This window comes from Babylonia areolata, chromosome 20 (assembly GCF_041734735.1).
Source record: "Babylonia areolata isolate BAREFJ2019XMU chromosome 20, ASM4173473v1, whole genome shotgun sequence".
Taxonomy (NCBI): Eukaryota; Metazoa; Mollusca; class Gastropoda; order Neogastropoda; family Buccinidae; genus Babylonia; species Babylonia areolata.
In genome coordinates, this window is record NC_134895.1 from 26,583,878 (window position 1) to 26,596,312 (window position 12,435).

The 12,435-nt window shown below is 42.0% G+C and overlaps 1 protein-coding gene across 1 annotated transcript in view; it reads right to left on the reverse strand.

Annotated features, from left to right (window-relative positions):
* The window catches only part of LOC143295352 (uncharacterized), a 132,701-nt gene extending 123,098 nt beyond the window's left edge, over positions 1-9,603 (reverse strand). The window contains exon 1 of the mRNA XM_076607005.1: positions 9,420-9,603. The gene's annotated coding sequence lies outside the window, so the exon portion shown is untranslated. The remainder of the gene's footprint in view (positions 1-9,419) is intronic.
* Positions 9,604-12,435: the final 2,832 nt, after the last annotated feature.

Consider the following 12,435-nt stretch of genomic DNA (forward strand, 5'->3'; position numbering starts at 1 on the left):
CACATACACACACGCACAGAGGCTGCCCCTGACTGGCCGCAAGAGGGATGGGAAAAGATCTCTGATGCCAAGAATGTGGCGTCTAGTGTGTTGCTCAGTCTACTGTATTTGGAAAAGCCCACAGAGACTCTGTTCCGTTTTGAAGAAATTTGCGCAATGTTGGTTTGGAAATGATGCCGATATTTGTTTGATTTGCAAAGCATCGTGCTCTACCTTTCATGTTAGACTTACGGCCGCTCCCGCTCTCTGCTTTTATTTCTTTGAGGCGATCGATGGTGTGATGGCCTTGTACCTGTTCTTTTTGATATTCTTTGACTTTTCTGAGGATTTCCGATTTTCCTAGATGTAGGCCGCTCGTTGGTGTTGCGTTACCAGCAAGTCTGTCAGCTCGCTCATTTCCCTTAACTCCTGCATGTCCCGGGCAGTATGACCATGTGATTTTTTTTTTTTAAATCTTTTTTTGTTGTTGTAAACACATAGAATGCAGCTAATCCCAAACATTTTCTAAAACTTGACACCAGCAGCACATTCGAGACAAATTACAAGTCTAATGTATAGAATTCGTTTAAATGCCTTTCGTACAAAATTTTCTAAAAATATAAAATGTATATGCGGTAAGCAAATAACTAAGCCATCTACTCATTCATTGTCCGAGCATAAGACAGTTAATTCGAAAAGATGTAGTTGATGACTTTTCTTCCAATGTTTCATTAGCCACTGAAAAGATTTTGAATGATTATTCATTGCTTAGAGTATTTTCAGAAATTTTAAACTCCAGTCCAGTTGGTATCCTCCTTTGATGTATTATATTTATAATTAATGTTGTTATTTATATTTACATTGTTGTAGGTTAATACTTGTTGATATGCATATACATATTCTCATTCTCATGACACCTCATTCAATACACACCACAATCTCTTTAGACTTTTTCTTATAATATACTTTTCCTCTGATACGTAACACGAACACTTTTTTTACACTAATATTCACATGCATTCCCTTTCCTTTATCTACTACTTTACTGCTTTCCGTCTAAAAACACTTATTGTGAATAGATGTTAAACTGAAGAAGAAAACACACACACACACACACACACACACACGTGATCATTGTGGAAAGACGTAGAACTTAAGACCACTACAGCTAATACTGCTACTACTTCTACTGTTACTACTACAACTACTACTATGCACGCGCGCACAAACACACACACACACACACACTAACAACAGTGGGCTTGTTATTGCAATGATTTTAGGGTCGGTTTGCACTTTTACCTCAAATGGTGCCTTTATTACTATAATGCTTGGAGAAGCATGTAGATCAATATTTTAAATGGAAGCAAGCTTTTTGACTAATATTTGGGGTCACAGTGACCTTTAAATGAAGGTCACTAAATTTAGATTCCGGATGACTGATTTGAACACGAGCTGTCTATTTCCCTCCCTATTTGCTGATATTTTTGCATTTTTATGACGATTATTAGTGCATACATTTGTCATTTTGGCATTTTGATAGAAAAAATATATGAAAAGGCATCAAAAGTAGCAATTTGTTACTAAAAATAGAAAATATCAGTACAACCCCCCCCCCCTCTCTCTCTCTCTCTCTCTCTCTGGCCATTATGCCCGTGCCTGATGTTCTTTTGCACGAATGTGCCGATGCTTAGCATTTTGTTAGTACTTATAAATCTTTATGCAAGGGACAGAAAAAACATGAAATTATATAACAATGTTACTAAAAATAGCCATATTCAGCACATAATCCTCTCTCCCTGTCGCTCTGTCAGTCTCTCTTTCTTTCTGACTCCCAGGTTTTCTTACTGGCCCAAAATGCATGCATGTGTGCGTGTGTGTGTGTGTGTGTGTGTGTTGTTTGGTTCCTTTGGTATTGTCCACGGAACTGTTTACAGTTGAAAATGATCAACTGACAGATTGTTGATGCAGCCTGTGTCGGACAAGTCCCAGTCAAAGCATCTTTGTCACTTTCTCCCTTTGGATTCAGATTCCTCCCTGGACCATCTAAGATCATGGTAATCAGTGCTTGAAGAATAGGAGAAATGGATTCTGTGGGTTTGGGCTCAATCACTTTATCCGTAGCTGTTTGCGTTGCTGAAAAAAATGTCTCTTCGAACAATCTTGGCCACCTGAGCAAGCAGAAGAGCTTCAGAGTCGTGGTCAGTTGCTCTCCTAATGGCATGTTGAATGTCTCGTTTGAAGACAAGCTTGATGTCTTTTCCACGGCCTGTACTACACTCATGAAGCATGGGGCAAGTGGCAAGGAGCTTCTGTCTCAGTCGTGTGGAATGTACACCACTTGTCACTCCAAGTGATTCCAGGCGACTCTGATATATTTTACATAGACTGGCCATTTGAAAAACAGGTGCTGTGCAATCGTCCTTTGCGCTTTCTTCAATGAAGGACACTAGCTCTGCAAAGGCAATGCTTTTCAATGTCTCCTCAGAACCTTCCTCCCTTTGTGAATTCTCTGCCTTGTCAGCACGATAATACAAATGTTGAAGACATTTGTTATGATACACTGAGTCTGTTGCTATCATGTCCCCTTCAGCAAGTTTTGACAGCAAAGTTTTGTCTTGAAGTAATATGGCACATTGTCTGACTTTGGAGTCAAGTCCAAGTGTTGACACCTTGTGCAAACGATCTGTTGTATTGGATTCACCACAGAAAAAAACATTTGTCCTTTTGCTTTTCGTCTTCTTGGCATACCTTACGGGTTTTTACGGGACTGTTATCCTGACGAGTTTCCTGTACTTTTCTTTTCGTTCTCTCATACATGCGGTTACTGATCTTATCTCTTCATGATTTGTGCCATGAGGCATTGTTTTGTATAAAAGTTTCTTCAAGTGACGTCTCATTGTTCAGAATATCATGGTGAAGTGAAATGGGCATTTCTTCGAGATCTTGGAATTTCCTAATGTTTTCGGCTACATACTTGTAACCAGAGCAATCACGCTTTCCTTTAGCAGGACAGGTGAGAGTTTCTTTGGTTTTTGTTTGGCACAGTATACAAGTTGTCCAGCCTATAGGGGTCAGCTCACATGGACCTGTAGGTTGACCACTCGTGGGACCAATCAGGCAGTACTGTCGACCAGCCATGGTTGTTTATCCTGAGTAGGTTGTTTATCCTGAGTAAAGTATATATTATAATAATTTAAAGAAAGAAATAGTTCAGTTTAATGTAATGTATACGCATCTTGATGACTACTTTCATTTGTTTCCCTTCTCTCACTCTAAATGAATAGGCATGTGAACCTCTTTCAAATTATGAGTGTGACATATTAAAATCAAATCACACACAATCTTTCATTGATATCATTAGAATTTTAAAAAAAAGTATGTGGGTGACTTTTATCTGCCTTTATGGGTATCACACACACACACACACACACACACACACACATATATATATATATATATATATATATATATATATACATATATTCGAACAAATAAACAGCAGAGGAAAACAAGCTCAGGTAAGCATAAACAACTTCCTTTTATCATGTCTGTGCGTGTGTGTGTTGTCCGTGCGTGCGTGCGTGTGTGCGTGCCTTCCATTTGTTGTCTGAAATACTCATAATTATTTGTTTATGATTATGAAAGAAAGAGAGGGGGGAGGCAGAGAGAGAGAGAGAGAGAGAGAGAGAGAGAGAGAGAGAGAGAGAGAGAGAGAGATCTTGATATGAAAAGGACACCATAGATCGGCTTGACTTGCCGGCAGACTGCAGTGTGTCGTCTGCTGCCAAACGGAAGTACAATTTTGATTAGACTCTAACGGGCATCCGTGGCAATTGTAACAATAATTAAGGAAAGAAACCAATCAAGTGACTTTTCATACCTTCTCATCTATTCATCCCGATCCTTACATTGGCAGACAGAAGAAGCGATCATTGAAAACAAGATTGTAGGTTCGCGCCGACTTCACATCCAGTGCGCCACGACCTTGGAACCAGCTAGTGAGCTTGAAACAAAGGAAAACAGGCGCGCGCGAGGCGAGCTTGGAATGCGGACGCTGTGTTCGTAATGGTATACTCTTCGCGTCAGACTGTTGTCTTGCAGCATTTAGTAAAATTTTAATTGTCCCTATCTTTCTTAAAATCAATCGTAAGCGCTGCTTCCATTTCTTTTCTTCATCTGTATGATTTATTCTACATTTCAGATATGGAAGCGGGCTTTAAAACGTCAGCGCAAACTGATTTGCGATAACAAGCCCACTACAAAGAGAAGGAAAGAGAAAGAGTGGCGGAGGAACAGAGTGACAGAAACGGAGGCAGACAGAGAACACAAACAGCTGTGATAAATCCACGCAGGTGCAAAACCACTCAATTGGCGGATCTCGATAAAGAACCTTGACTCAGTTTCAGACTGGTGAAATCAGCTCACCTTCGGAATTGTCTCTAGCTCTACTGCTTCATACATGTGCGATAAGAGAGGAGGTGGGAGCGGTGAGGAGGCTTCGGAGTTGGCATAGGCCTTCCACGACAAACAACACTGAAAACAATACAGGTGTTGTGAAAAAAACAACAACAACAAACAACAACCCAAAAACAAACAAAACAACAACAAAAAACGACAAACACCCGCAGCATTTCAGAGCCACTGAAAACAAATGGAAAAAGGTATCTTTCAATAACTACGCAACAAGAGAAAAACCCTGACATTAAAAACCGAAAGCCAATCGGTTATTAAACGCATCTCGATTGCATCTCGACAAAAGGCCAGACAGGTTTAGCATCTTGAACTTTCATTTTTTCCCAAGAGAAGGGAAAGTTGTGTTGAAACGCCACTGCCGACACCGCTTCTTGCTGATTGAAACAAGATTAAAAAGTTTTATTATTTTTTGTAAACAGTATAAATTCGTTTTAATGTATTTTCGTCATTTAACTTAAACAAAAGGCTTTTTTAAAAGAAACTTTTCGCATGCCCTGTGTTTATTTTATATAAATTCATTTAGTCATTTATGTCAGTATCTTTCTCTGTACACCGAACAAGTTTTCGTTGTTTTAAAATTATTGATTACATGCGGAGCAGTCCAAATCTCTCTCTCTCTCTGGCTTGCATTGGATAAACCCTCAGTTTGTTTCTATGCACGTGTGTGTGTGTGTGTGTGTGTGTGTGTATAGGCCCGCACATGTGGCTCTAAAAGAAAGAGCAGACGTTTTGTGTCAGACGTGAGGAGACTGGACGTTCGAAATGTCAGAAATGGCTAAAAGTAACTCCAGAAGAACGCGCTGCTTTAAAGTGGTTGTGACTGAATCCTTTACGGAGACATTAATTAATTAATTCCCTTCAGCACAGACCCGTTCTGATCTGAACGATTTACCGTTGTCACAAATCGGTTCCAGTCTAGATTAAGAATTCACAAAACACTTTATGTTAAAATTACGTTGTACGCAGTGTTCGACCAACTTTTTCATAATTGCGGTTGCACTGATACTTCATTTTAGAATATATGTTTTACCCGGTCCCAACATTAAAGTAAGTATAATCTTGGCATTTGTTATATTTATGTATTCTAATCAACAGAAAAATCATAACAGTTTAACTAATACTAAATCATCATCGATATATATACATATATCTTTTGGACACCTAGTGGTGTCAAATTGGAAACATTCATAAGAAAATAAGGAAAAATAACTTTAATTATTTTTACAGTTCAGTTCACTATTCAAATGTTCGCCGGGAAAATGATTCCATAAACAACCCCAAGAGTAAGTAAGACTTGAGTTTACGTCAAGTAATGGTTGTGAAGGGGAGGTTGATTTTATGCCAGTGTCGACAATCATTGAAACTGAATTATTTACTAAAGAAGACGGAATATTACCGAGGAATATCATGCATGAGGAGGCCTTCACTACACAAAAGTCTTGCCTCGAGAGGGAGGATATCTGCTCATTTTTTTATAGTCAAAATCTTTCAGAGGCAGATCTGTTAATAGTTATTTTAACAGCCAGAGGGAGAGAGAGAGAGGCGGACAGACAGACAGACAGAGGCAGTGCTGAGAGACATGAGGAAAGACGGAGACAGAAAGGGAAAGACAAGTGCACAGACATAAACACTGAACGAAACTCTCGGAGGAAAAGACCCAAGCCAAAGAATGGTCATGTGGCATCCGGGCACTTCCTTTGGTGCTGCCTCCAAGTTGTGGTGGGGAGAGGGAGGGAAGGTGGAGGGATTTCCTTCCCTGAGTACCCACCCGGGATTCACACCCAACTGTTTTGGTCGGTCTGGAGAAGGCAGTGAATGGCAGGGATTCAAAGAGATAAAGAAGCTTCACATAATGATCAGTGCATTCTTTACTTTAGTCTTTCTTCATGCTGCCCTTCCCATCCGTGACAGTTACTCGGAATATTTCTGTTGATATTTTTCATTACTCTTGATGAAGGGTTGCCGATTTCCTGAAGTCCCTACTTCGCCAACGCAACAAACGTTTCTTTCTTATTGAAACTGACGAGTGTTGAGGACTCTCCTTCAGCCTCCCAGACGCAGTGCGTGCTACGTGGCACGCACACATGAGAAGGAATCAAGCCGACACAGAAACACAGATAGTACAGCATCATTTCACAGGGAAAGCTTTTTCTCTTTTTTTCACATCTCTGAGAGAACGGACTGTCTTTGTAAGATGGGCGGTCTCTCTGCGGTTGGTTAACTGCGTTAATTCGTCCTTTCCCGTGAAAACGATAATTAATGTACTGCTTAGGAGCGTTTCTTACGAGCCTGTTTATTAAGGCGGCACCAGTCAATGAGCTCAGTGGGTTTAGCATTAAAAATGAACTACCAGTATCTTATATCTATCTTTCCTGTAGTCTTCACGACTCAAACACGTATTAGAAAGAAAAAGGCTGGTGTCCAGGCAATTGAAGATGAGTGATTTCTTGGCGCATTGTACTTATTTCATAATCATGTTCAGATCATTTTTGTGTTCTGTCAACGAAATGATGTAGTGAAAGAGATCATTGTTACTACAACTCATTTTCCAAACAGCAGCTTTGTTTGTCTGGTCATTAACATTAACACATAAACTGAACTTCTGGCCAAGTTTCACCCATCTAATCTAAAAGGAAAAGATTCCTCTCAATCTTTATTCAACATTCACTTTCTTCTAAAATGAAATACATTTCTTCGCGTTCTGAACATTGTTTTTCTCCTTTTGTTGTCTGTGCAACTACCAACAGAACATTAACAAAAAGTCTTGCAACGCAGAATTTCCCCAATAGTCCCCACAGAATTTCCCAATAGTCCCCATAATATGGTGTTGAACATAGCAAATCGATTATATTAAGTATTTCATTACAAAGGAATCACCGAAATTCAATCATGAATACATACGGAATGTTGGCGAACATCTGAGCCAGATAAGCAAACAGATAAGAAAAAGATATCATTTTCCTTCTGACAGTGATAATCGAGGGTGGGGAAGGGGAGGGAGGCCGCCGAGAAGATGGAAGGGAGCAAGGAAGAAGAAGAACAACAACAAAACAATGACAACGACGACGACGACGACAACAACAAGAACATGATGATGACATGATGATGATGAATCAAATGATGACATGACGATGATGAATCAAATGATGACATGATGATGATGAATCAAATGATGACATGACGATGATGAATCAAATGATGACATGACGATGATGAATCAAATGATGACATGACGATGATGATGAATCAAATGATGACATGACGATGATGAATCAAATGATGACATGATGATGATGATGAATCAAATGATGACATGATGATGATGAATCAAATGATGACATGACGATGATGATGAATCAAATGATGACATGACGATGATGAATCAAATGATGACATGATGATGATGAATCAAATGATGACATGATGATGATGATGAATCAAATGATGACATGATGATGATGAATCAAATGATGACATGACGATGATGAATCAAATGATGACATGACGATGATGAATCAAATGATGACATGACGATGATGATGAATCAAATGATGACATGATGATGATGAATCAAATGATGACATGATGATGATGATGAATCAGGAGGGGAGATAGAGCAGAGACACTGAGACCGAGATCTATGGAGGAAGAGAAGAGGGAGAAGGAGAGAAAGAGGCAGAATGAGACAGGGAAACAACCGGGGATCAAAAGGTACCCCCCACCCCCACCCCCAAGCGCACCAGGAAACCATGTGGAATAATCAGTACCCCGGGGCACTAGTCCTCCAATCAGGTCCAGGGGGTCTGGGAGTCTAATTACACCATCATTACCGCCAGTGGAATGCGGCAGTTCCTGTCTGGATTCGGCATCACCTCGTCATCGTAAACTTTGTAAACTTAATGGGTTCTTCCCTGGGCACTTCTCCCCACAAAGCCTTGTGTCAAGTTACAAGAAAACGGAAGAAGATACAACACTGGTGGATTGAGAGGAGGGTGATGTCATTCGAACCGAAAACAAGGAAAGTAAACAAAAAGCATAGAATAAAAAAATCAATCATCTCGCTACCAGCTCCTTTCCCATATATATACAATATAAAATCGATTGTGGGAGAGATGACGGTAGAAGGAGGAGGAGGAAGAGGAGGAGGAGAAGAACTGAAGAAGGTCGTGAAGGAGAAGAAGAAAAGGAGGGAAGACAGAAAGAGGGAGCATAATCTTATATAATGTATGCATGTATGAGTAACACAAGGAACTGAACATCAAGACCACGATGATCCCACTGACCATGGCACTGCACGATCTGAATCCATTTTACCGGTGTGAAGCCGGAACGCCAACGAAACCTGCCGTACAGCAGATGAAAACAGATAAAACCTACACCCACCCTGACGCAACAGTTATAAAATTCAAATGAATCCGGTTTTCCAATCCACAAACTACAAATCACTTGCACAAGAGAGCTAACTGGCAACACTCGGCTGTAAAACTCAAACCAACAAACGTTTCCATCAAATAAAAACAAAAACCAAATAAATCCCTGAAAGCAGTCAAACAAACGATCAACAAGGAAACCCAAAAACACACCAAACTATAAAACAAAATAAACAAAAACAAAATGTGCAGCTTGGAGTTTTCAATCCAAGCTGCACAGTGTCATCACATCACAACTCCCGAAAACAACACCCTCACGCGTGGTTCTAAAACCGTCTTGGACCAGTCCCCAGAATGATTCGGATAAACTCTCCAGACACCACTTCATCGCAGCACAACAAAAACGGCTCCGACACAAATTAAGAAAGAAAAAGAAAACAAGAGGAAAGGAAGGGAAAAGAACCAAATCCGCGGACCACATTTGGTACACACAGGAAGTGTCACAGACACTCCCCCCACACCCCCATCCCTCCCCCATCTCCCTCCAATCCCCATCCCGCCCTTCTCTCTGCAGATGACAGAACAGGAACTTACACACAGCTCTGCAGCGAAGAAAACACCAGTCTTTCGCGATTTAGTTAAAAAATCAAAAAAAAATCGGGAACAATTTGGAACAGAAGAGAAGCAAAAACAAAAATGGCCGCTGAAGGATTTCTTCCACTCTCACTGTACACCAAACAAAGTCTTGTTGCTCGCTTTGCCAACCACCATGTCCTTTTGCAGGTCGAGTTCTGTGCCAGAATGATGGTGACTGTACAGAGTGGCCCCAGCGAAGCATGGGGAAGAAAAGGGAGTTTTCGGTCGGATGCTGGTCTCTACACAGTGCCAGCGAAGCGAGGATGCAAGGTGGCTGTGGGAGATGGAGGGGGGGGCGGGAAATGAAAGGTTGGATGTAAGGGGTGCGCGCAGGGAAAATGGGGAGGAGAAGAGAGTGAGGGGGCAAGAGTGGGGGGCTGACATAAACTTTCCATTATCATGTCCCCTGGACGTGGTTATATAGTGGCGGAGAAAATCAGGCACTGGTGCCGGTACCTTCTGATCTGTCTGTCTGCCTGTCTGTCGTCTGTCTCCCCACCCCCCATTCCCCTGTCTTATTGGCTTGGTTTTACTCTCGCTCTTTCTCTCTCTGCCCCTCCTCTCTCTTCCCCCCTCCCTGTCAAGGTACGCAATCTTTTCTGTCTCACAAGACATACGTTGACACAAGCACCGTCTATCCCCCCACACACCCCCCCCCCCACACCCCGTGTGTGTGTGTGTGTGTGTGTGTGTGTGTGTGTGTATGTGTGTGTGCGTGCATGCGCGCGCGCGTTTGTCTATATGTGTGTTTCTCTCTGTCTCTCTGTCTGTCTCTCTCTCAAGTCGCTAAACAACATCTAAACTCTACCTCTCCCTCTCTGTGTCTGTCTGTCTCTCTATCAAGAACCAGATGGAAGATAAGGCTTCAGCCAAAAAATTTAATCCTCGCAAAATAAAGATTTGTCCTTGATTCTCTCCCTTTCTCTCCCTCCAGCTTCCGCCCCTTTTTCTCCACCTTCCCTCCTCTCCCTTATCTGCCACTCCCGTCCCTGATGTCTCCCCTCTCGCTTCCCTGCCCCCTCTGTTGCAGTGAGGCGAGGGGTGTGCCTTGGAATCAAGTTTCAGTCACACGTTTTCTTGGTGTGTCTTTACCCTGCCGTCTGCTGTGGTGCCACAGTTTGAGTTTCCTTTCTGTACACAGCTTGCCTGCCCCTCACGTTTTCCTCTCTTTCTTCCCTCCCTGCCGCCTTGCTGCCTGGCATGTGCTCTTTTGACATTCTCTTCCCTACTCCTCTCCCCCTCTTCGCCCTCAGAAAATTCCGTTTACACGGCTTGTGCAGCTACAGCAGTCGTTCTGCCTTCCATTTTGTTTCTTGGATTTGTTTCATTTAGTTGCTATTGTTTTGTGTGTTTGCGTGTGTGTTGCCTTAGATTTTATCTGAATCTTTATGTAAATGTATTTCGTTATTTTTCATTCGATTCCATTTGTTTCTAATTTATGTTAGGTAACTTTATTTCTATCTTGTTATTGTATTCTTATAGTCTAAATACAAAGCTCTTCAATTATTCAGATTAAGGTAGAATCAGAAGAACGGAGCAAGGACACACACACACACACACACACACATTCACACACACACACACACACACACACACACACACAAACACACACACACATACACACACATACACACACACGCTTGCAAAGAAATGAGAAAGAGGGGGTTGGGAGCACGAGAAAGACGCAGAGAGATAATTGCAGAAAAGCACAATTGCTTTCAGTTCCCTTAAACAGAGAAAAAGAGATACAATTCCCAAAATACAAATCTTCCGGAATTGTAGCGTCCTCTTCATCGACTTTTGGCGTGAAAGAGTGTCTGTAAACTCTTGCAACAACGCACAAAAAATATCCTTAAAAAACAACAATATAAACAGAGTTACAGAGAAAGGTGTAAGGAGATGGGACGAAGGAAAGGAAGAGAGACAAACAGGAAAAGAGACAACACAGATAGAGAAGGAATCAATCACATGAAATACAGTTCAAAAAGGAACTTCCAGTACACTTCACACCCTTTCTTTCTTCCTCTTCCATTCAGATTACCACCCGCCCACCCCAATTCCATCCTACGGGCAGAAAGAGCCACCACAAACGTCGCTAATTCACTGCAGGGCCGGGCTCAACGCTGATTCAATCAGAGCCCGCAAAAAATATTGGGAAAGGTTTCGTGTTTCGGATCGGGACCATCATGGCATCTTCTTGCCGAGATGGCCTGGCGATTCCTCGGCACATCTGACCTCTGGTGATCAAAGTTGGCAGACATCCCTACGGCCTAAGAGGGGAACATCTGGAAGCCTTAATTGATTATTCACGTCCGTGGAAAGACATCCCAGACCCACACGGCTTACACCTGATAAGTTCTTCTTCACACACTTCTCCTCCTCACACGTGTCTGTTGGACAAGGATATCTTCGGCCACGAGGAAGATTGATGACGGGATAGACAGTTCCCACATTCCGTCTCTGTATTGTTTATGGTGTTGTTCCACTTTTCTCAGTGCCACAGCAGATTAAACTTTTCTATTGCAATTCACAACGCTTTCCCCGGACGCAAAGCGTCGTCACAGTGCAGCGCCACCTTTCCTTCCTGCTTGAATTCTTAAATTTCCCCATGAAAGTCGATTTTTCCCCAGCAAAGTACTAAGAAGGACAACTCTCTTGTTGTAGTGCCGGTTTGTTTTACGTGGTGGTGAGTGCATGCTGAACACGGGACCTCGTTTTGTGGTCCAGCCCTAGATACTAGCACCCGTACCGTCATTAAAGGTCTAGTGTGATCCTGTCCTAGAAACTAGCACTCGTACCCTCATTAAAGGTCTAGTGTGGTCCAGTCCTAGCTACTAGCACCCGTACCCTCATTAAAGGTCTAGTGTGGTCCATCCTAGCTACTAGCACCCGTATCCTCATTAAAGGTGCAGTGTGGTCCAGTCCTAGATACTAGCACCCGTACCACCATTAAAGGTCTAGTGTGGTCCAGTCC